We start from the raw sequence: 26,504 nt of genomic DNA on the forward strand, positions 1-26,504 counted from the left end.
AGGTTATATTACGCCAAGTCTGCGTGAAAAGCAACAATAGATTAGTATGTCGCATCTCAAGTCTCTCTAACGCATTGTTCCAATTTCCTAAATATGTTAGGTTATATTACGCAAAGTGTGCCTGAAAAGTGACGCTAGATTAGTATGTCGCGTCTTAAGTCTATTTAACGCGTCGTTCTGATTACCTAAGCATTGTTAGGTTATATTACGCAAAAAGTGACGCTAGATCAGTATGCCGCTTCTCAAGTCTCTTTAACGCGTCGTTTCGATTACATAAGCATGGTTAGGTTATATTACGCCAAATGTGCGTGAAACATGACGCTAGATTAGAATGTCGCGTTCCCATTCTCATTAACGCGTTCTACCGATTACCTAGGCATGGTTAGGTTATATTACGCAAAGTATGCGTGAAAAATGATAATTGATTAGTATGTCGCGTTTCAAGTCTATTTAACGCGTTGTTCCGATTACCTAAGCATGGTTAGGTTATATTGTTAATGTTTGCGTGAAAAATGATAATAGATTAGTATATCGCGTCTCAAGTCTATTTAATGCGTCGTTTCGATTACCTAAGTATGGTTAGGTTTTATTACGCAATGTGTGCGTGAAAAGTGACACTAAGCATGGTTAGGTTATATTACGCGAAGTATGCGTGAAAAGTGACACTAGATTAGTATGTCGCATTTCAAGTCTCTTTAAAGAGTCGTTTCGAGTTCGCGTTACAAATCTCTCTAGCGCGTCGTTCCGATTACCTAAGCATCGTTCGGTTATATTACACAAATTGTGAATAAAAAAAACAATAGATTAGTACGTCGCATCTCAAGTAAATTTAACACATCGTTCCGATTACCTAAGAATTGTTAGGTTATATTACGCAAAGTGTACGTGAAAAGTGACGCTAGATTAGTATCTCTGGTCTCAATTCTCTTTAACGCGTTGTTCCGATTACCTAGTATCGTTAGGTTATTATGCGCAAACTGTGCATGAAAACTAATGCTAGATTAAAATGTCGCGCCTCAAGTGTCAAAAACGTGTCGTTCCGATCACCTAAGCATGGTTAGGTTATATTACGCAAAGTTTGCGTGAAAACAGACGCTAGATTTGTATGTCGCGTCTAAATTCTCTTTAACGTGTTGTTCCGATTACTGAAGCATGGTTAGGTTATTTTAGTCAAAGTGTGCTTGAAATGTGACGCTAGAATAGTATGTCGCGTGTCAAGTTTCTGTAACGCGTCGTTACGATTACCTAAGTATGGTTAGATTATAATACGCAAAGTGTGCATGAAAAGTGACTTTTGATTAGTATGTCACATCTCAAGTCTCTTTAATGCGTTGCTTAAATTACCTAAGAATGGTTAGGTTATATTACACAAGGTGTGCGTGAAAAGTGACACTAGATTAGTATATCATGTCTCAAGTCTATTTAACTCGTCGTTCTGATTACCTAAGCATAGTTACGTTATATTACGCAAAGTGTGTGTGAAAAGTGACGCTAGATCAGTATGTCGCATCTCAATTCTCTTTAACGCATTGTTATGAATACCCAAGCATAGTTAGGTTATATTACGCAATGTTCGCGTGAAAAGTGACGTTAGACTAGCGTCACTTTTCACGCACAATTTGGGTAGTATAACATAACCATGCTAAGGTAATTGGAACAACGCGTTATAGAGACTTGAGACGCTACATATACTAATATAGTGTCACTTTTCACGCGCACTTTACGTAAAATAACCTAACCATGCTTAAGTAATCAGAACGACGCGTAAAAGAGACTTGATAAGCAACATACTTAGATAATAAGAACGACGCGTTAGAGACACTTGTGATGCGACATACGAAACTAATCAAAACGACGGTTTAAAGAGACTTGAGACGCGACATAGTAATCTAGCGTCACTTTTCATGCACACTTTGCTTAATATACCCTAACCATACATATGTAATTGGAAAGACGCTTTAAAGAGACTGGAGATGCGACATACTAATATAGCGTCACTTTTCACCAATACGTTGCGCAATATAATCTAGCCATGCTTAGGTAATCGGAACGACGCGCTATAGAGACTTGTGACGCGACATACTAATCTACTGTTATCACACATTGTGTAATATAACCAAATCATGCATAGGTAATTCGAACGACGCGTTAGAGAGACTTTTGACGCGACATAAGCATGGTAATCGAAATGACGCGTTAAAGAGACTTGAGACGCGCCATACTAATCTAGCGTCACTTTTACGCACACTTTGCATAATATAACCTAACCATGCTTAGGTAATCGGAACAACACGTTAGAGAGACTTGTGACGCAACATACTAATCTAGCGTCACTTTTCATGCACACTTTTGTAATATAACCGAACAATACTTAGGTAATCGTACCGACGCGTTAAAGAGACTTGAGACGCGACATACTAATCTAACATCACTTTTCACGCACAGTTTGCAAAATGTAACCTAACCATGGTTAGGTAATCAGAACGACGCGTTAAAGAGACTTTGCATAATAAAACCTAACCATCCTTAGGTAAGAAGAACGACGCGTAAGAGACACTTATGACGCGATATAAGCATGCTAATTGAAACGAGGGGTAAAAGAGACTTGAGAAGCACCATACTAGTCTAGAATCACTTTTCATGCACACTTTGCATAAAATAACCTACCCATGCTTGGGTAATAAAACGACGCGTTAAAGATACTTGAGACGCGACATACTAATGTAGCGTCTATTTTCACGCACTATTTGCATAATATAACCTAACCATGCTCAGGTAATCGGAACGATGCGTTAAAGACACTTGTGATGCGACATAGTAATCTAGCGGCACTTTTAACTCACACTTTGAGTAAAATAACCTAACTATGCTTAGGTAATCGGAACGACGTGTTAAAGAAACTTGAGATGCAACATACTAATCTATTTTCATTTTTTACGCACACTTTGCGTAATATAACCTAACAATGCTTAGGTGATAAGAACAACGCGTTAGAGACACTTGTAACACGACATAAGCATGCTAATCGAAACGACGGGTTAAAGAGACTTGAGACGCGACATACTAATCTAGAATCACTTTTCACGCACACTTTGCATAATATAACCCAGCCATGCTTAGGTAATAATAACGACGCGCTAAAGAGACTTGACACACTACATACTAATATAGCGTTACTTTTCACGCACACTTTGCATAAAATAACCTAACCATGCTTGGTTAATCAGAACGGCGCGTTAAAGACACCTGAGACATGACATACTAATCTAGCGTCACTTTTAATGCACAATTTGCGTAAAATAGCCTAACCATGCTTATGTAATCGGAACGAGTTAAAGAGACTTGTGACGTGACATACTAATCTAGCGGCACTTTTAACGCACACTTTACGTAACATAACCTAACCATTCTTAGGTAATCGGAATGACGCGTTAAAGAGACTTGAGACGCGACTTACAAACCTAGTGTCACTTTTCACAAACTACTTGCATAATATAACATAACCATGCTTAGGTAATTGGAATTGCACGTTAGAAAGACTTGTGACGCAACATACTAATCTAGCGTCACTTTTCACGCACACTATCCGTAGTATAACCTAACCGTGGTTAGGTAATCGGAACAATGCGTTAGAGAGAATTGTGACACGACATAAGGATGGTAATCAAAACGACACGTTAAAGAGACTTAAGACGCGCCTTACTAATCTAGAGACTTAAGACGCGCCTTACTAATCTAGCGTAATTTAACAGAACCATGCATAGATAATCGGAACGACGCGTTAAAGAGACTTGAGAGGCGACATACTAATCTAGCGTCACTTTTCACGCACACTTTGCGTAATATAACCTAACCATGCTTAGGTAATAAGAACGACGCGTTAAAGGGAATTGAGAAGCGATATACTAATCTATCGTCAGTTTTCACACACACTTTGCTTAATAAAACCTAACCATCCGTAGGAAATCAGAACGACGCGTTAAAGAGACTAGAGATGTGACATACTAATCTAGCGTCACTTTTCATGCACACTTTGCGTAATATAACCTAACCATGCTTGGGTAATTGGAACGACGCGTTAGAGAGACTTGTGACGCGACATAAGCACGGTAATTAAAACGACGCCTTAAAGAAACATGAGACGCGCAATACTAATCTGGAGTCACTTTTTGCGCACACTTTGCGTTCTATAACCTAACTATGATTTATTAATCGGAACGACACCTTAAAGAAACTTGAGATGCGACATTCTAATCTAGAGTCACTTTTCACGCACACTTTGCGTTATATAACCTAACCATGCTTAGGTAATCGGAGCGACGCGTTAAAGAGACTTGAGACGCGACAAACTAATCTAGAATCACTTTTCACGCACACTTTGAATAATTTAACCCAACCATGCTTAGGTAATAATAACGACGCGCTAAAGAGACTTGACACACTACATACTAATATAGCGTTACTTTTCACGCACACTTTGAATAAAATAACCTAACCATGCTTGGTTAATCAGAAGGGCGCGTTAAAGAGACCTGAGACATGACATACTAATCTAGCGTCACTTTTAATGCACAATTTGCGTAAAATAGCCTAACCATGCTTATGTAATCGGAACGAGTTAAAGAGACTTGTGACGTGACATACTAATCTAGCGGCACTTTTAACGCACACTTTACGTAATATAACCTAACCATTCTTAGGTAATCGGAATGACGCGTTAAAGAGACTTGAGACGCGACTTACAAACCTAGTGTCACTTTTCACGAACTACTTGCATAATATAACGTAACCATGCTTAGGTAATTGGAACTACACGTTAGAGAGACTTGTGACTCAACATACTAATCTAGCGTCACTTTTCACGCACACTTCGTGTAAAGTTATTGATTTTTTATGAAATTACCCCGTTATATTACTCAAAGTGTGTGTAAAAAGTGACGCTAGATTAGTATGTCGCATCTCAAGTCTCGGTAACGCGTCGTTTCGATACCTAAGCATGGTTACATTATATTACGCAAAGTGTGCCTGAAAAGTGACACTAAATTAGTATGTCGCGTCTCAGGTCTCTTTAACGCGTCGTTCCGATTACATAAGCATGGTTAGGTTATATTACACAAAGTGTGCGTGAAAAATGACGCTAGATTATTATGTCGCGTCTCAAGTCTCTCTAACGCATCATTCCGATTTCCTAAGCATGGTTAGTTTATATTACGCAAAGTGTGCGTGAAAAGTAATAGATTTGTATGTCGCGTATAAATTCTCTTTAACGCGTTGTTCGGATTACTGAAGCATGGTTAGGTTATTTTAGGCAAAGTGTGCTTGAAAAGTGACGCTAGATTAGTATGTCGTGTTTCAAGTCTTTGTAACGCGTCGTTACGATTACCTAAGCTTGGTTAGGTTATATTACGCAAAGTGTCCGTGAAAAGTGACGCTGGATTATTATGTCGCGTGTCAAGTCTCCGTAACGCGTCGTTACGATTGCCTAAGCTTGGTTAGGTTATATTACACAAAGTGTGCGTGAAAAGTGACGCTAGATTAGTTTGTCAGGTCTCAAGTCTCTTTAGTGCGTCGTTTAGATTTCCTAATCATGGTTAGGTTATAATAGGTGTGCGTGAAAAGTGACGTTAGATTAGTATGTCACGTTTCCAGTCTATTTAACTCGTCGTTCCGAATACCTAAGCATGGTCACGTTATACTACGCAAAGTGTGCGTGAAAAGTGACGCAAGATTAGTATGTCGTGTCTCAATTCTCTTTAACGCGTTGTTATGATTACACTTATGGTTAGGTTATATTGCACAAAGTTTGCGTGAAAAGTGATGTTGGACTACTTTATCGTGTCTCAAGTTTATTTAATGCATCGTTCAGATTACCTAAGAATGGTTAGGTTATATTACGTAAAGTGTGTGCGAAAAGTGACGCTAGATTAGTATGTCGGGTCTCAAGTCTCTTTAACGCGTCGTTCCGATTGCCTAAGCATGGTTATGTTATATTACGCAAAGTTCGCATAAAAGTGACGCTAGATTAGAATGGCGCGTCTCAAGTCTCTTTAACGCGTCGTTACGATTACCATTCTTATGTCGCGTCACAAGTCTCTCTAACGCTTCGTTTCAATTACCTAAGCATGATTAGGTTATATTATGCAAAATGTGCGTTAAAAAACACAATTGATTAATATGTCGCGTCTCAAGTTTATTTAACGGATCGTTCCGATTACCTAATTATTGTTCGATATATTGCATAAAGTGTGCATGAAAAGTGACGCTAGATTAGTAGTATGTCTCGTCTCAATTCTCTTTATTGCGTTGTTCCGATTACCTAAACATGTTTATGTTATTTTACGAAAAGTATGCGTGGAAAGTGAAGCTAAATTAGTATGTCGCGTCTCAAGTCTTTGTAACTCGTCGTTTCGATTACCTAAGCATGGTTAGGCTATATTTTGCAAAGTCTGCATGAAAAGTGACTCTAAATTAGTATGTTGGGTCTCAAGTCTCTTTGATGCGTCGTTCTGATTACCAAAGCATGGTTAGGTTATTTTACACAAAGTGTGCGTGAAAAGTGACGCTAGATTGGTATGTCGCGTCTTAAGTCTCTTTAACGCGTTGTTCCGATTACCTAAACATGGTTAGGTTATATTACACAAGGTTTGCGTAAAAGGTGACGGTAGATTAGTATGTCATGTCTCAAGGCTCTTTAACGCGTCGTTCCGATTACCTAAGCATGGTTAGGTTTTACTACGCAATGTGTGCGTGAAAAGTGACGCTAGATTAGTATGTCGCATCTCAAGTCTCTTCAACGCGTTGTTTTGATAATATCATGCTTATGTCGCATCACTAGTCTCTCTAATCGAATTAACGCGTCTTTTCGATTACCTATGGATGGTTAGGTTATATTACGCAAAGTGTGCGTGAAAAGTGACGCTAGATTATGTCGCGTCCCAATTCTCTTTAACACGTTGTTCCAATTACCTAAGCATGATTAGGTTATATGACGCAAAGTGTCGTAATAAAATGACGCTAGATAAGTATGTCACGTCTCAATTCTCTTTGACTCGTTTTTCCGATTACCTAAGCATTGTTAGGTTATAGTACGCAAAGTGTGCGTAATAAGTGACGCTATATTAGTATGGCGTGTCTCAAGTCACTTTAACGCTTCTTTCAGAGTACCTAAGCATTGTTAGGTAATATATTACACAAAGTGAGCGTGAAAAGTGATGCTAGATTTGAATGTCGCGTCTCAAGTCTCTTTAATGCGTCGTGTCGATTACCATATTTATTTCGCGTCACAATTTCTCTCTAACGTGTTGTTTTGATTACCTAATCATGGTTAAGTTATATTACGCAAAGTGTGCGTGAAAAATGACAATAGATTAGTATATCGCATCTCAAGTCTATTTAACGCGTCGTTTCGATTACCTAAGCATGGTTAGGTTATATTACGCCAAGTCTGCATGAAAAGTAACAATAGATTAGTATGTCGCATCTCAAGTCTCTCTAACGCATTGTTCCAATTTCCTAAATATGTTAGGTTATATTACGCAAAGTGTGCCTGAAAAGTGACTCTAGATTAGTATGTCGCGTCTTAAGTCTATTTAACGCGTCGTTCTGATTACCTAAGCATTGTTAGGTTATATTACACAAAAAGTGACGCTAGATTAGTATGCCGCTTCTCAAGTCTCTTTAACGCGTCGTTTCGATTACATAAGCATGGTTAGGTTATATTACGCCAAGTGTGCGTGAAACGTGACGCTAGATTAGAATGTCGCGTTTCCATTCTCATTAACACGTTCTACCGATTACCTAGGCATGGTTAGGTTATATTACGCAAAAGTGTGCGTGAAAAATGATAATTGATTAGTATGTCGCGTTTCAAGTCTATTTAACGCGTCGTTCCGATTACCTAAGCATGGTTAGGTTATATTGATTAATGTTTGCGTGAAAAATGATAAGAGATTAGTATATCGCGTCTCAAGTCTATTTAATGCGTCGTTTCGATTACCTAAGTATGGTTAGGTTTTATTACGCAAAGTGTGCGTGAAAAGTGACACTAAGCATGGTTAGGTTATATTACGCAAAGTATGTGTGAAAAGAGACACTAGATTAGTATGTCGCATTTCAAGTCTCTTTAAAGCGTCGTTTCGAGTTCGCGTTACAAATCTCTCTAGCGCGTGGTTCCGATTACCTAAGCATCGTTCGGTTATATTACACAAATTGTGAATAAAAAAAACAATAGATTAGTACGTCGCATCTCAAGTCAATTTAACACATCGTTCCGATTACCTAAGAATGGTTAGGTTATATTACACAAAGTGTACGTGAAAAGTGACGCTAGATTAGTATCTCTGGTCTCAATTCTCTTTAACGCGTTGTTCCGATTACATAGAATCGTTAGGTTATTATGTGCAAACTGTGCATGAAAACTGATGCTAGATTAAAATGTCGCGCCTCAAGTGTCAAAAACGTGTCGTTCCGATCACCTATGCATGGTTAGGTTATATTACACAAAGTTTGCATGAAAACAGACGCTAGAGTTGTATGTCGCGTCTAAATTCTCTTTAACGTGTTATTCCGATTACTGAAGCATGGTTAGATTATTTTAGGCGAAGTGTGCTTGAAAAGTGATGCTAGAATAGTATGTCGCGTGTCAAGTTTCTGTAACGCGTCGTTACGATTACCTAAGTATGGTTAGATTATAATACGCAAAGTGTGCATGAAAAGTGACTTTTGATTAGTATGTCACATCTCAAGTCTCTTTAATGTGTCACTTAAATTACCTAATAATGGTTAGGTTATATTACACAAGGTGTGCGTGAAAAGTGACACTAGATTAGTATATCATGTCTCAAGTCTATTTAACTCGTCGTTCTGATTACCTAAGCATGGTTACGTTATATTACGCAAAGTGTGTGTGAAAAGTGACGCTAGATCAGTATGTCGCATCTCAATTCTCTTTAACGCGTTGTTGTGAATACCCAAGCAAGGTTAGGTTATATTACGCAATGTTCGCGTGAAAAGTGACGTTAGACTAGCGTTACTTTTCACGCACAATTTGGGTAGTATAACATAACCATGCTAAGGTAATTGGAACAACGCGTTATAGAGACTTGAGACGCTACATATACTAATATAGTGTCACTTTTCACGCACACTTTGCGTAAAATAACCTAACCATGCTTAAGTAATCAGAACGACGCGTAAAAGAGACTTGATAAGCAACATACTTAGATAATAAGAACGACGCGTTAGAGACACTTGTGATGCGACATACGAAACTAATCAAAACGACGGTTTAAAGAGACTTGAGACGCGACATAGTAATCTAGCGTCACTTTTCATACACACTTTGCTTAATATACCCTAACCATACATATGTAATTGGAAAGACGCTTTAAAGAGACTGGAGATGCGACATACTAATATAGCGTCACTTTTCACCAATACGTTGCACAATATAATCTAGCCATGCTTAGGCACGATGCGCTATAGAGACTTGTGACACGACATACTAATCTACTGTTATCACACATTGCGTAATATAACCAAATCATGCATAGGTAATTCGAACGATGCGTTAGAGAGACTTTTAACGCGACAAAAGCATCGTAATCGAAATGACGCGTTAAAGAGACTTGAGACGCGCCATACTAATCTAGCGTCACTTTTACGCACACTTTGCATAATATAACCTAACCATGCTTAGGTAATCGGAACGAAACGTTAGAGAGACTTGTGACGCAACATACGAATTTAGCGTCACTTTTCATGCACACTTTTGTAATATAACCGAACAATACTTAGGTAATCGGACCGACGCGTTAAAGAGACTTGAGACGCGACATACTAATCTAACGTCACTTTTCACGCACAGTTTGCAAAATGTAACCTAACCATGCTTAGGTAATCAGAACGACGCGTTAAAGAGACTTTGCATAATAAAACCTAACCATCCTTAGGTAAGAAGAACGACGCGTAAGAGACACTTATGACGCGATATAAGCATGCTAATTGAAACGAGGGGTAAAAGAGACTTGAGAAGCACCATACTAGTCTAGAATCACTTTTCATGCACACTTTGCATAAAATAACCTAACCATGCTTGGGTAATAAAACGACGCGTTAAAGATACTTGAGACGCGACATACTAATGTAGCGTCTATTTTCACGCACTATTTGCATAATATAACCTAACCATGCTCAGGTAATCGAACGATGCGCTAAATACACTTGTGATGCGACATACTAATCTAGCGGCACTTTTAACTCACACTTTGAGTAAAATAACCTAACTATGCTTAGGTAATCGGAACGACGTGTTAAAGAAACTTGAGATGCAACAAACTAATCTATTTTCATTTTTTACGCACACTTTGCGTAATATAACCTAACAATGCTTAGGTGATAAGAACAACGCGTTAGAGACACTTGTAACGCGACATAAGCATGCTAATCGAAACGACGGGTTAAAGAGACTTGAGAGGCGACAGAGTAATCTAGCGTCACTTTTCACTCACACTTTCCTTAATATAACCTAACCATACATAGGTAATTGGAAAGACGCTTTATAGAGACTAGAGACACGACATACTAATCTAGCGTCACTTTTGACGAATACTTTGCGTAATATAACCTAAGCATTCTTAGGTAATCGGAACGACGCATTAAAGAGACTTTTGACGGGACATACTAATCTAGCGTCACTTTTTAATCACATATTGTGTAATATAGCCTAACCATGCTTGGGTAATTGTAATGACACGTTAGAGAGACTTTTGACTGGACATAAGCATGGTAATCGAAACGACGCGTTAAAGAGACTTAAGACGCGCTGTACTAATCTAGCATCACTTTTTACGCACACTTTGCGTAATATAATCTAACCATGCTTAGGTAATCATAACAACGGATTAAGGAGACTTGACACGCGACATACTAATCTAGAGTCACTTTTCACGAACACTTTGCGTTATATAACCTAACCATGCTTAGGTAATCGGAACGACGCGTTAATGAGACTTGAGACGCGACAAACTAATCTAGAATCACTTTTCACGCACACTTTGCATAATATAACCCAACCATGCTTAGGTAATAATAACGACGCGCTAAAGAGACTTGACACACTACATACTAATATAGCGTTACTTTTCACGCACACTTTGCATAAAATAACCTAACCATGCTTGGTTAATCAGAACGGCGCGTTAAAGACACCTGAGACATGACATACTAATATAGCGTCACTTTTAATGCACAATTTGCATAAAATAGCCTAACCATGCTTATGTAATCGGAACGAGTTAAAGAGACTTGTGACGTGACATACTAATCTAGCGGCACTTTTAACGCACACTTTACGTAATATAACCTAACCATTCTTAGGTAATCGGAATGACGCGTTAAAGAGACTTGAAACGCGACTTACAAACCTAGTGTCACTTTTCACGAACTACTTGCATAATATAATGTAACCATGCTTAGGTAATTGGAACTACACGTTAGAGAGACTTGTGACGCAATATACTAATCTAGCGTCACTTTTCACGCACACTATCCGTAGTATAACCTAACCGTGGTTAGGTAATCGAAACAATGCGTTAGAGAGAATTGAGACACGACATAAGGATGGTAATCAAAACGACACGTTAAAGAGACTTAAGACACGCCTTACTAATCTAGAGACTTAAGACGCGCCTTACTAATCTATCGTAATTTAACATAACCATGCATAGATAATCGGAACGACGCGTTAAAGAGACTTGAGAGGCGAAATACTAATCTAGCGTCACTTTTCACGCACACTTTGCGTAATATAACCTAACCATGCTTAGGTAATAAGACCGACGCGTTAAAGGGAATTGAGACGTGACATACTAATCTATCGTCAGTTTTCACGCACACTTTGCTTAATAAAACCGAACCATCCGTAGGAAATCAGAACGACGCGTTAAAGAGACTAAAGATGTGACATACTAATCTAGCGTCACTTTTCATGCACACTTTGCATACTATAACCTAACCATGCTTGGGTAATTGGAACGACGCGTTAGAGAGACTTGTGACGCGACATAAGCACGGTAATCAAAACGACGCCTTAAAGAAACATGAGACGCGCAATACTAATCTGGAGTCACTTTTTGCGCACACTTTGCGTTCTATAACCTAACTATGATTTATTAATCGGAACGACACCTTAAAGAGACTTGAGACGCGACATACTAATCTACAGTCACTTTTCACGAACACTTTGCGTTATATAACCTAACCATGCTTAGGTAATCGGAACGACGCGTTAATGAGACTTCAGACGCGACAAACTAATCTAGAATCACTTTTCACGCACACTTTGCATAATATAACCCAACCATACTTAGGTAATAATAACGACGCGCTAAAGAGACTTGACACACGACATACTAATATAGCGTTACTTTTCACGCACACTTTGCATAAAATAACCTAACCATGCTTGGTTAATCAGAACGGCGCGTTAAAGACACCTGAGACATGACATACTAATATAGCGTCACTTTTAATGCACAATTTGCGTAAAATAGCCTAACCATGCTTATGTAATCGGAACGAGTTAAAGAGACTTGTGACGTGACATACTAATCTAGCGGCACTTTTAACGCACACTTTACGTAATATAACCTAACCATTCTTAGGTAATCGGAATGACGCGTTAAAGAGACTTGAGACGCGACTTACAAACCTAGTGTCACTTTTCACGAACTACTTGCATAATATAATGTAACCATGCTTACGTAATTGGAACTACACGTTAGAGAGACTTGTGACGCAATATACTAATCTAGCGTCACTTTTCACGCACACTATCCGTAGTATAACCTAACCGTGGTTAGGTAATCGAAACAATGCGTTAGAGAGAATTGAGACACGACATATGGATGGTAATCAAAACGACACGTTAAAGACACTTAAGACGCGCCTTACTAATCTAGAGACTTAAGACGCGCCTTACTAATCTAGCGTAATTTAACATAACCATGCATAAATAATCGGAACGACGCGTTAAAGAGACTTGAGATGCGACATACTAATCTAGCGTCACTTTTCACGCACACTTTGCGTAATATAACCTAACCATGCTTAGGTAATAAGAACGACGCGTTAAAGGGAATTGAGACGCGACATACTAATCTATCGTCAGTTTTCACGCACACTTTGCTTAATAAAACCTAACCATCCGTAGGAAATCAGAACGACGCGTTAAAGAGACTAAAGATGTGACATACTAATCTAGCGTCACTTTTCATGCACACTTTGCATACTATAACCTAACCATGCTTGGGTAATTGGAACGACGCGTTAGAGAGACTTGTGACGCGACATAAGCACGGTAATCAAAACGACGCCTTATAGAAACATGAGACGCACAATACTAATCTGGAGTCACTTTTTGCGCACACTTTGCGTTCTATAACCTAACTATGATTTATTAATCGGAACGGCACCTTAAAGAGACTTGAGATGCGACATACTAATCTAGAGTCACTTTTCACGCACACTTTGCGTTATATAACCTAACCATGCTTAGGTAATCGGAACGACGCGTTAAAGAGACTTGAGACGCGACAAACTAATCTAGAATCACTTTTCACGCACACTTTGCATAATATAACCCAACCATGCTTAGGTAATAATAACGACGCGCTAAAGAGACTTGACACACTACATACTAATATAGCGTTACTTTTCACGCACACTTTGCATAAAATAACCTAACAATGCTTGGTTAATCAGAACGACGCGTTAAAGAGACCTGAGACATGACATACTAATATAGCGTCACTTTTAATGCACAATTTGCGTAAAATAGCCTAACCATGCTTATGTAATCGGAACGAGTTAAAGAGACTTGTGACGTGACATACTAATCTAGCGGCACTTTTAACGCACACTTTACGTAATATAACCTAACTATTCTTAGGTAATCGGAATGACGCGTTAAAGAGACTTGAGACGCGACTTACAAACCTAGTGTCACTTTTCATGAACTACTTGAATAATATAACGTAACCATTCTTAGGTAATTGGAACTACACGTTAGAGAGACTTGTGACTCAACATACTTTCATGCACACTATCCGTAGTATAACCTAACTGTGGTTAGGTAAATGGAACAATGCGTTAGAGAGACTTGTGACATGACATAAGGATGGTAATCAAAACGACACGTTAAAGAGACTTAAGACGTGCCTTACTAATCTAGAGACTTAAGACACGCCTTACTAATCTAGCGTAATTTAACATAACCATGCATAGATAATCGGAACGACGCGTTAAAGAGACTTGAGAGGCAACATACTAACCTAGCATAACTTTTCACGCACACTTTGCGTAGTATAACCTAACCATGCTTAGGTAATAAGAACAACGCGTTGAAGGGAATTGAGACGCGACATACTAATCAATCGTCAGTTTTCACGCACACTTTGCTTAATAAAACCTAACCATCCATAGGAAATCAGAACAACGCGTTAAAGAGACTAGAGATGTGACATACTAATCTAGCGTCACTTTTCATGCACACTTTGCGTAATATAACCTAACCATGCTTGGGTAATTGGAACGACGCGTTAGAGAGACTTGTGACGCGACTTTAGCACGGTAATCAAAACGACGCCTTAAAGAAACATGAGACGCGCAATACTAATCTGGAGTCACTTTTTGCGCACACTTTGCGTTCTATAACCTAACTATGATTTATTAATCGGAACGACACCTTAAAGAGATTTGAGATGCGACATAGTAATCTAGCGTCACTTTTCAAGCACACTTTGCATAATATAACCTAACCATTCTTAGGTAATTGGACCGACGCGTTAGAGAGAATCCATTCTGATGGACTTCAGATGGTTCGCCTATTTCGTTATGAAACCCATTTGGAAATATAGGAGGCGCTTCCTCCCGTTCTTCCGCAGCATGTGACTGAGCTCCGTTCTGCCAGACATGCTGAAAAGAAACAATTTCAAACATAAGCGACCATCTGAGCCCATTTCCACACTTAATTCCAATATTAACTTATAAAGTGCTGCAAACAATTAGCATTTAATCCAGCTGCACGTAGTTCGCAAGCAAATAACCATTTAACAATTCTAGCGCAAGTAGTAAAAACTTAATTATCTCATTCGTTCGTATAAACAAATGCTAATTTAACACGTCGTTCCAATTACCTAAGCATGGTTAGGTTATATTACGCAAAGTGTGCGTGAAAAATGACAATCGATTAGTATGTCGCGTCTCAAGTCTGTCTAACGCGTCATTCCGATTACGTAAGCATGGTTATATTATATTACGCAAAGTGTACGTGAAAAGTGACACTAGATTATTATGTCGCGTCTCAATTCTCTCTAACGTGTTTTCCGATTACCTAAGCATGGTTATGCTATATTACACATAGTGTGCGTGAAAAATGACAATGGATTATTATGTCGCATGTCAAGTCTATTTAACACGTCGTTCCGATTACCTAAGCATAGTTAGGTTATATTATGCAAAGTGTGTGTGAAAAATGACTATCGATTAGTATGCCACGTCTGAAGTCTATATAACACATCGTTCCGATTACCTATGCATGGTTAGGTTATACTACGCAAAGTACGCGTGAAAAGTGACATTAGATTTGTATGTCGCGGCTCAAGTGTCTTTGACGCATCGTTCTGATTACCACGCTTATATTGCGTCACAAGTCTCTCTAACGCGTCGTTCAGATTACCTAAGCATGGTTAGTTTATATTACGTAAAAGCGTGCGTGAAAAGTAACAATAGAATAGTATGTCGCGTATCAAGTCTCTTTAACGTGTCCTTCTGATTACCTAATCATGGTTAGGTTATTTAAAGCAAAGAGGGCGTGAAAAGTGATCCTAGATTAGTATGTCGCGTCTCAAGTCTCTTTACCTTGTCGTTCCAATTACCTAAGAATTGTTAGGTTATATTAAAAAAAGAGACTCTAGATTAGTATGTCGCGTCTCATGTCTCTTTAACGCGTCGTTCCGATTACTTAACCATGTTAGGTTATATTACGCAAGATGTGTGTGAAAAGTGACGCTAGATTAGTATGTCACGTCTGAACACTCTTTAACATGTCGTCTCGATTATCTAAGCATGGATAGGTTATATTACGCAATGTGTACGTGAAAAGTGACGCTAGATTAGTATGTCGCGTCTCAAGTCTCTTTAACGTGTCGTTTCGACTACCATGCTTATGTCGCGTCACAAGTCTCTCTAACACATTGTTCTGATTACCTAAGCATGGTTAGGTTATATTACACCAAGTGTGCCTGAAAAGTAACAATATATTAGTATGTCGCGTCTCAAGTCGATTTAAGGCGTCGTTCTGATTACCTAAGTATTGTTAAGTTATATTACGCAGAGTGTGCGTGAAAAGTGACACTAGATTAGTATGTTACATCTCAATTCTCTTTAACGTGTTGTTCCGATTACCTAAGCATGGTTAGGTTATATTATGCAAAGTGTGCGTAACGAGTGATGCTAGATTAGTAAGTCGCGTCTCAAGTGTCTTTAACGCGTCGTTCCGGTTACCTAAGCATTGTAAGGTTATATTAAGCAAAGAATGCGTGAAAAGTGGCGCTGGATTAGTATGTTGCGTCTAAAGTCTCTTTAACGCGTCGTTCCGATTACCTGAACATGGTTAGATTATATTGGGTTAATTCCATAGAAAATCATAACCTTTACACGAAATTTCATTTTAATCACAACTTTTAAAAGTTGCCATATAAAACCATGAATTTTCATTTTTTTTCAAATCTATCACCAAATCAACTTCTCGTGTATTTTTGCTGACCTGTTAACCGGAATTCGGCAGATTTAATAAAAACTAAAAAGTAAAAATACACCGGAAGTTGCGACTAAAATGAAATTTTGTGTAAAGTTCGTGATTTTTAATGGAATTACCCCGTTATATTAATCAAAGTGTGTGTAAAAAGTGACGCTAGATTAGTATATCGCATCTCAAGTCTCTGTAACGCGTCGTCCCGATTACCTAAGCATTGTAAGGTTATATTAAGCAAAGAAAGCGTGAAAAGTGGCGTTGGATTAGTATGTCACATCTAAGTCTCTTTAACGCGTCGTTCCGATTACCTAAACATGGTTAGGTTATATTGGGTTAGTTCCATGGAAAATCATGACCTTTACACGAAATTTCATTTTAATCTCGACTTTTAAAAGTTGCCATATAAAACCATGAATTTGCATTTTTTTCAAATCTATCACCAAATCAACTTCTGGTGTATTTTTGCTGACGTGTTAACCGGAATTCGGCAGATTTAATAAAAACTAAAAAGTAAAAATCCACCGGAAGTCGCGACTAAAATGAACCTTTGTGTAAAGTTCGTGATTTTTAATGGAATTACCCCGTTATATTACTCAAAGTGTGTGTAATGAGTGACGCTAGATGAGTATGTCGCATCTCAAGTCTCCGTAACGCGTCGTCCCGATTACCTAAGCATGGTTAGGTAATATTACGCAAAGTGTGCCTGAAAAGTGACACTAGATTAGTATGTCGCGTCTCAGGTCTCTTTAACGCGTCGTTCTGATTACATAAGCATGGTTAGGTTATATTACACAAAGTGTGCGTGAAAAATGACGCTAGATTAGTATGTCGCGTCTCAAGTCTCTCTAACGCGTCGTTATGATTTCTAAGCATGGTTAGGTTATATAAGGCAAAGTGTGCATAAAAAGTGACGCTAGATTAGTATTACGCGTCTCAAGTATCTTTAACGCGTCGTTTCGATTACCATGCTTATGTCGCGTCACAAGTCTCTCTAACCCGTCGTTCCGATTACCTAAGCATGGTTAGGTTATATTACGCAAAGTGTGCCTGAAAAATTACAATAGATTAGTATGTCGTGTCTCAAGTATATTTAACGCGTCGTTCCCTAAGAATGGTTAGGTTTTATTATGCAAATTGTGCGTGAAAAATGACAATTGATTAGTATGTCGCATCTCAAGTCTATCTAACGCGTCGTTCAGATTACATATGCTTGCTTTGGGTATATTACGCAAAGTATGTGTGAAAAATGACACTAGATTTAGTATGCCGCATCTCAAGTCTCTTCAACGTGTCGTTTCGATTGCCATGCTTGTCTCGCGTCACAAGTTTCTTTAACACATCGTTACAATTACCTAAGCATGGTCTTGTTATATTACGCAAAGTGTGCGTGAAAAATGACGCTAGATTAGTATGTCGTGTCTCAAGTCGCTCTAACGCGTCGTTCCGATTACCTAAGCATGGTTAGGTTATTTTATACAAAGTATGCGTGAAAAGTGACGCAAGATTAGTATGTCGCGTCTCAAGTCTCTTAAACGCGTCGTTTCGATTACCATGCTTATGTAGCGTCACAAGTCTCTTTAACGTGTAATTCTGATTACCTAAGGATAGTTAGGTTATATTACGCAAAGCGTACGTGAAAAGTAACAATAGATTAGTATGTCGCGTCTCAAGTCGAGTTAACGCGTCTTCCCGATTACCTTATCATGGTTAGGTTATATTACGCAAAGTGTGCGTGAAAAGTGACGATAGATTAGTATGTTGTATCTCATTTCTCTTTAACCCGTTGTTACGATTTCCTAAGCATGGTTAGGTTATATAACACAACGAATGCGTGAAAACTGACGCTAGATTAGTATATCGCGTCTCAATTCTCTTTAACGCGTTTTTCCGATTACCTATGCATTATTAGGTTATATTACGCAAAGTGTGCGTGAAAAGTGACGCTAGATTAGTATGTCGTGTCTCAAGTCTCTTTAACACGTTGTTCCGATTACCTAAACATGGTTACGTTATATTATACAAGGTTTGCGTGAAAAATGACGCTAGATTAGTATGTCCTGTCTCAAGGCTCTTTAACGCGTCGTTCCGATTACCTAAGCATGGTTAGTTTATATTACGCAACGCGTCTCAAGTCTCTTTAATGGGTCGTTCCGATAACCTAAGCATGGTTAGGCTATATTACACAAAGAGTGCATGAATAGTGACGCTAGATTAGTATGTCGCATCTCAAGTCTCTTTAACGCGTCGTTTTTATTATACCATGCTTATGTCGTATCACAAGTCTCTCTAACCCGTCGTTCTGATTACCTAAGAATTGTGAGGTTATATTACGCCAAGTGTGCTTGAAAAGTATAAATCGATTAGTATGTCATATCTCAAGTCTATTTAACGCGTCGTTTCGATTACTTATGAATGGTTAGGTTATATTTCGCAAAGTGTGCGTGAAAAATAATGCTAGAGTATGTCGCGTCCGATTACCTAAGCATGGTTAGTTTATATGACGCAAGTGTCGTAATAAATAACGCTAGATTAGTATGTCGCGTCCGATTACCTAAGCATGGTTAGTTTATATGACGCAAAGTGTCGTAATGAATGACACTAGATCAGTATGTTGTGTCTCAATTCTCTTTGACGAATTGTTCCGATTACTTAAGCATGGTTAGGTTATACTGCGCAAAGTGTGCAATAAGTGACGCTCGATTCGTATGTCGCGTCTCAAGTCTCTTTAACGCGTCGTTCAGATTAACTAAGCACTATTACGTAATATATAACACAAAGTTCGCGTGAAAAGTGATGCTAGATTTGTATGTCACGTCTCAAGTCTCTTTAATGCGTCGTATCAATTACAATGCTTATTTCGTGTCGTAATTCTCTCCAACGCGTTGTTCCGATTACCTAAGCATGATTAGGTTATATTACGCAAAGTGTACGTGAAAAATGACAATTGATTAGTATGTTGCATCTCAAGTCTCTTTAACGCGTCGTTACAATTACCAAAGCATGGTTAGGTTATATCACCTAAGAAGTGACGCTAGATTAGTATGCCGTTTCTCAAGTCTCTTTAACGCGTCGTTTCAATTACCTAAGCTTGGTTAAGTTATAATACGCAAAGTGTGCGTTAAAAGTGATAATAGATTATTATGTCGCGTCTCAAGACTATTTAACGCGTTGTTCCGATTATCTAAGCATGGTTAGATTATATTACGCCAAGTGTGCTTGAAAACTGATGCTAGATTAGTATGTCGCGTCTCCATTCTCTTTTACGCGTTGTACCGATTACCTAAGCATGGTGAGGTTATATTACGCAAAGTACGCGTGAAAAATGATAATAGATTAGTATGTCGCGTCTCAAGTCTATTTAACGCGTCGTTCCGATTACCTAAGCATGGTTAGGTTATATTACGCAAAGTGTGCGTGAAAAGTGACGCTAGATTAGTATGTCACGTCTTAATTCTCTTTAACGCGTTGTACCAATTACCTAAGCATGGTTAGGTTATTTTACGCAAAGTGTGCGTGAAAAGTAACAATACATTAGTATGTCATGTCTCAAGTCTATTTAACTTGTCATTCCAATTACCTAATCATGGTTAGGTTATATTACGCAAAGTGTGCGTGAAAAATGACAATTGATTAGTATGTCGCGTCTCAAGTCTATTTAACGCGTGGTTCCGATCACCTAAGAGCATGTTCAGGTTATATTACACCATGTATGCGTGAAAAGTCACAATAGATTAGTATGTTAGGTTTATTACGCAAATTGTGCCTGAAAAGTAACGCTAGATTAGTATGTCGCGTCTCAAGTCTCTTTAACGCGGCGTTCCGATTACCTAAGCATGGTTAGGTTATATTACGCAAATAATGACGCTAGATTAGTATGCCGTTTCTAAAGTCTCTTTAACGCGTCGTTTTGATTACCTAAGCATGGTTAGGTTATATTACGCAAAGTGTGCGTTAAAAAATGATAATAGATTAGTATGTCGCGTCTCAAGTTTATTTAACGCGCCGTTCCGATTATCTAAGCATGGTTAGGTTATATTACGCTAAGTGTGCGTGAAAAATGACGCTAGAATAGTATGTCGCGTCTCCATTCGCTTTAACGCGTCGTACCGATTACCTAAGCATGGTTAGATTATATTACGCAAAGTGTGTGTGAAAAATGATAATAGATTAGTATGTCGCGTCTCAAGTCTATTTAACACGTCGTTCCGATAACCTAAGTATCGTTAGGTTATATTACGCAAAGTGTGCGTGAAAAGTGACGCTAGATAAGTATGTCACATCACAATTCTCTAACGCGTTGTTCCGATTACCTAAGCTTGGTTAGGTTGTATTATGCCAATTGTGCGTGAAAAGTGATGCTAGATTAGTATGTCGCATCTTAATTCTCTCTAACGCGTTGTTCTGATTACCTAAGCATGGTTAGGTTATATTACACAAAAGGTATGTGAAAAGTAATAATACATTAGTACGTCGAGTCTCAAGTCGATTATTGCGTCGTTGCAATTATCTAATCATGGTTAGGTTATATTACACAAAGTGTGCGTGAAAAATGACGATAGATTAGTATGTCGCGCCTCAATTTTCTTTAACGCGTTGTTCCAATTAACTAAGCATGGTTAGGTTATATTACGAAAAGTGTGCGTGAAAAGTAACGCTAGATTAGTATGTCGCGTCTGAAGTTTCTTTAACGCGTAGTATCGATTACCATGTTTATCTCGCGTTAAAAGTCTCTTTCACGCGTCGTTCCGATTACCTAAGTATGGTTAGGTTATATTACAAAACGTGTTCGTGAAAAGTGACGCTAGATTAGTATGTCGCGTCTCAATTCTCTCTAACGCATCGGTCCTATTTCCTAAGCATGGTTAGGTTATATTACGCAAAGTGTGCCTGAAAAGTGACGCTAGATTAGTATGTCGCCTCTCAAGTCTCTCTAACGCGTCGTTCCTATTTCCTAAGCATGGTTAGGTTATATTAAGCAAAGTGTACATAAAAAGTGATGCTAGATTAGAACGTTGCGTCTCAAGTCTTTCTAATGCATAGTTCTGATTTCTAAGCATGATAAGGTTATATTACGTAAAGTGTACGAAAAAAGTGACCCTAGATTAGTATTACGCGTCTCAAGTCTTTGTAACGCGTCATTTCGATTACAGTACCTATGTAGCGTCACAAGTCTCTCTAACGCGTCGTTCCGATTACCTAAGCATTGTTAGGTTCCATTACGCAATGTGTGCGTGAAAAATGACAATATATTAGTATGTCGCGTCTCAAGTCTATTTAATGCGTCGTTCTGATTACCTAAGCATGATTATGTTATATTACGCTAAGTGTGCGTGAAAAATGACAACATATTAGTATGTCGCGTATCAAGTCTATTTAACGCGTCGTTCCGATTACCTAAGCATGGTTAGGTAATATTACGCAAAGTGTGTGTGAAAAGTTACGCTAGATTATTATGACGCGTCTCAAGTCTGTTTAACGCGTCGTTCTGATTATCTAAGCATGGTTACGTTATATTATGCAAGGTGTGAGTGAAAGGTGACGCTAGATTAGTATGTCGCACTGAAACGTGACATTATATTAGTATGTCGTGTTTAATGTCTCTCTTACGCTTCGTTTCAATTACTATGCTTATGTCGCTTCACAAGTCCCTCTAATGCGTCGTTCCGATTACCTAAGCATTATTAGATTATATCACGCAAAGTTTGCTTGAAAAGTGACGCTAGATTTGTATGTCGTGTCTCAATTTTCTTTAACGCGTTGTTCCGATTAACTAGCGTAGTTAAGTTATATAATGCAAAAGTGCGTGAAAAATGACGCTAGATTAGTATGTCGCGTCTCAAGTCTCTTAGACGCGTCGTTTTGATCACCTAAGCATGGTTAGGTTATATTACGCAAAGAGTGCGTGAGAAGTGACGCTAGATTAGGATGTCGCGTCTCAAGTCTCTTTAACACGTCGTTTCGATTACCTAAGAATGGTTAGGTTATATTACGCAAAGTGTGCGTGAAAAGTGACGCTAAATTAGTATGTCGCGTCTCAAGTCTCTTTTACACGTCGTTCGGATTACCTAAGCATGGTTAGGTTATATTACGCAAGGTGTGCGTGAAAAGTGACGCTAGATTAGTATGTCGCGTCTCAAGGCTCTTTAACGCGTCATTCCGATTACCTAAGCATTATTAGGTTATTATATTACGCAAAGTGTGTGTGTGAAAAGTGACGCTAGATTAGTATGTCGCGTTTCAAGTCTCTTTAACGCGTCATTCCGATTACTATGCTTATGTCGCGTCACAAGTCTCTCTAACGCGTCGTTCTGATTACCTAAGCCTGGTTAGGTTATATTACGCAAAGTGGGCGTGAAAATTAACAATAAATTAATATGTCGTGTCTCAAGTCAATTTAACGCGTCGTTACAATTACCTAACCATGGTTAGGTTATATTACGCAAAGTGTGTGTGAAAAATGATAATACATTAGTATGTCCCGTCTCAATTCTCTTTCACGCGTTGTTCCGATTAACTAAGTATTGTTAGGTTATATTACGAAAAGTGTGCATGAAAAGTGACGCTAGATTAGTATGTCGCGTCTTAAGTCTCTTTGATGCGTCATTTTTATTACCATGCTTTTCTCACGTCACAGGTCACATTAAGGTGTCTTTCCGATTATCTAAGTATGGTTAGGTTATATTATGCAAAATGTTCATGAAAAGTGACGCTAGATTAGTATGTCGCGCTGAAATTTGATACTATATTAGTATGTCGTGTTTAAAGTCTCTTTTACGCGTCGTTTTAATTACCATGCTTATGTCGCTTCAAAAGTTTCTCTAACGCATCGTTCCGATTACCTAAGAATTATTAGATTATATCACGCAAAGTTTGCTTGAAAAGTGACACTAGATTAGTATGTCGCGTCTCAATTTTCTTTAACGCGTTGTTCCGATTAACTAAGCATGGTTAGGTTATATTACAAAGAGTGTGCGTAAAACGTGACGCTAGATTAGTATGTCGGGTAGTATCTTTAACGCGTCGTTTCGATTACCATGCTTATCGCGAGTCACAAGTCTCTTTAACGCGTCGTTCCGATTAACTAAGTATGGTTAGGTTATATTGCGAAAAGTGTTCGTGAAAAGTGATGCTAGATTAGTATGTCGCGTCTCAAGTCTCTCTAACACGTCGTTCCTATTTCCTAAGCATGGTTAGGTTATATTATGCAAAGTGTGCCTGAAAAGTGATGCTAGATTAGTATGACGAGTTTTAAATCTCTTTAACACGTCGTTTTGATTACCATGCATATGTGTGCGTGAAAGGTGATGTTAGATTAGTATGTCGCATCTAAAGTTTCTTTAACGAGTCGTTCCGATTACCTAAGCATGGTTAGGTTATATTACGCAAAAGTGCGTGAAAAATGACGTGAGATGTCGTTCTGATCACCTATGCATGGTTAGGTTATATTACGCAAAGAGTGCGTGAAAAGTGACGCTAGATTAGTATGTCGCGTCTCAAGTCGCTTTAACACGTCGTTTCGATTACCTATGAATGGTTAGGTTATATTACGCAAAGTGTGTGTGAAAAGTGACGCTAAATTAGTATGTCGCGTCTCAAGTCTCTTTTACACGTCGTTCGGATTACCTAAGCATGGTTAGGTTATATTACGCAAGGTGTGCGTGAAAAGTGACGCTAGATTAGTATGTCGCATGTCAAGGCTCTTTAACGTGTCATTCCGATTACCTAAGCATTATTAGGTTTTATTACGCAAAGTGTGTGTGTGAAAAGTGACGCTAGATTAGTATGGCGCGTTTCAAGTCTCTTTAACCCGTCATTCTGATTACCTTGCTTATGTCGCGTCACAAGTCTCTCTAACGCGTCGTTCTGATTACCTAAGCCTGGTTAGGTTATATTAGGCAAAGTGGGTGTGAAAATTAACAATAAATTAGTATGTCGTGTCTCAAGTCAATTTAACGCGTCGTTACAATTACCTAACCATGGTTAGGTTATATTACGCAAAGTGTGTGTGAAAAATAATAATACATTAGTATGTCCCGTCTCAATTCTCTTTCACGCATTGTTCTGATTAACTAAGTATTGTTAGGTTATATTACGAAAAGTGTGCATGAAAAGTGACACTAGATTAGTATGTCGCGTCTTAAGTCTCTTTGATGCGTCGTTTTGATTACCATGCTTATCTCGCGTCATAGGTCACATTAAGGTGTCTTTCCGATTATCTAAGTATGGTAAGGTTATATTATGCATAATGTTCATGAAAAGTGACGCTAGATTAGTATGTCGCGCTGAAATTTGACACTATATTAGTATGTCGTGTTTAAAGTCTCGTTTATGCGTGATTTCAATTACCACGCTTATGTCGCTTCACAAGTTTCTCTAGCGCGTCGTTCCGATTACCTAAGCATTATTAGATTATATCACGCAAAATTTGCTTGAAAAGTGACGCTAGATTAGTATGTCGCGTCTCAATTTTCTTTAACGCGTTGTTCCGATTAACTAAGCATGGTTAGGTTATATTACAAAAAGTGTGCGTGAAACGTGACGCTAGATTAGGATGTCGGGTAGTCTCTTTAACGCGTCGTTTCGATTACAATGCTTATCTCGAGTCACAAGTCTCTTTAACGCGTCGTTCCGATTACCTAAGTATGGTTAGGTTATATCGCGAAAAGTGTTCGTGAAAAGTTATGCTAGATTAGAATGTCGCGTCTCAAGTCTCTCTAACGCGTCGTTCCTATTTCCTAAGCATGGTTAGGTTATATTACGCAAAGTGTGCCTGAAAAGTTATGCTAGATTAGTATGACGAGTATTAAGTCTCTTTAGCACGTCGTTTTGATTACCATGCATATGTGTGCGTGAAAGGTGATGTTAGATTAGTATGTCGCATCTAAAGTCTCTTTAATGAGTCGTTTTGGTTACCTAAGCATAGTTAGGTTATATTACGCAAAAGTGCGTGAAAAATGACGCTAGATGTCATTCTGATCACGTAAGCATGGTTAGGTTATATTACGCAAAGAGTGCGTGAAAAGTGACGCTAGATTAGTATGTCGCGTCTCAAGTCTATTTAACACGTCGTTTCGATAACCTAAGAATGGTTAGGTTATATTACGCAAAGTGTGCGTGAAAAGTGACGCTAAATTAGTATGTCGCCTCTCAAGTCTCTTTTACACGTCGTTCGAATTACCTAAGCATGGTTAGGTTATATTACGCAAGGTGTACGTGAAAAGTGACGCTAGATTAGTATGTCGTGTTTCAAGGCTCTTTAACGCGTCATTCCGATTACCTAAGCATTATTAGGTTATATTACGCAAAGTGTGTGTCTGAAAAGTGACGCTAGATTAGTATGCCGCGTTTCAAGTCTCTTTAACGCGTCATTCTGATTACCATGCTTATGTCGCGTCACAAGTCTCTCTAACGCGTCGTTCTGATTACCTAAGCATGGTTAGGTTATATTACGCAAAGTGGGCGTGAAGTAACAATAAATTAGTATGTCGTGTCTCAAGTCAATTTAACGCGTCGTTACAATTACCTAACCATGGTTAGGTTATATTACGCAAAGTGTGTGTGAAACGCAATAATACATTAGTATGTCCTGTCTCAATTCTCATTCACGAGTTGTTCTGATTAACTAAGTATTGTTAGGTTATATTACGAAAAGTGTGCATGAAAAGTGACGCTAGATTAGTATGTTGCGTCT

The sequence above is a fragment of the Mercurialis annua genome, linkage group LG3 (assembly GCF_937616625.2).
Source record: "Mercurialis annua linkage group LG3, ddMerAnnu1.2, whole genome shotgun sequence".
Classification (NCBI taxonomy): domain Eukaryota; kingdom Viridiplantae; phylum Streptophyta; class Magnoliopsida; order Malpighiales; family Euphorbiaceae; genus Mercurialis; species Mercurialis annua.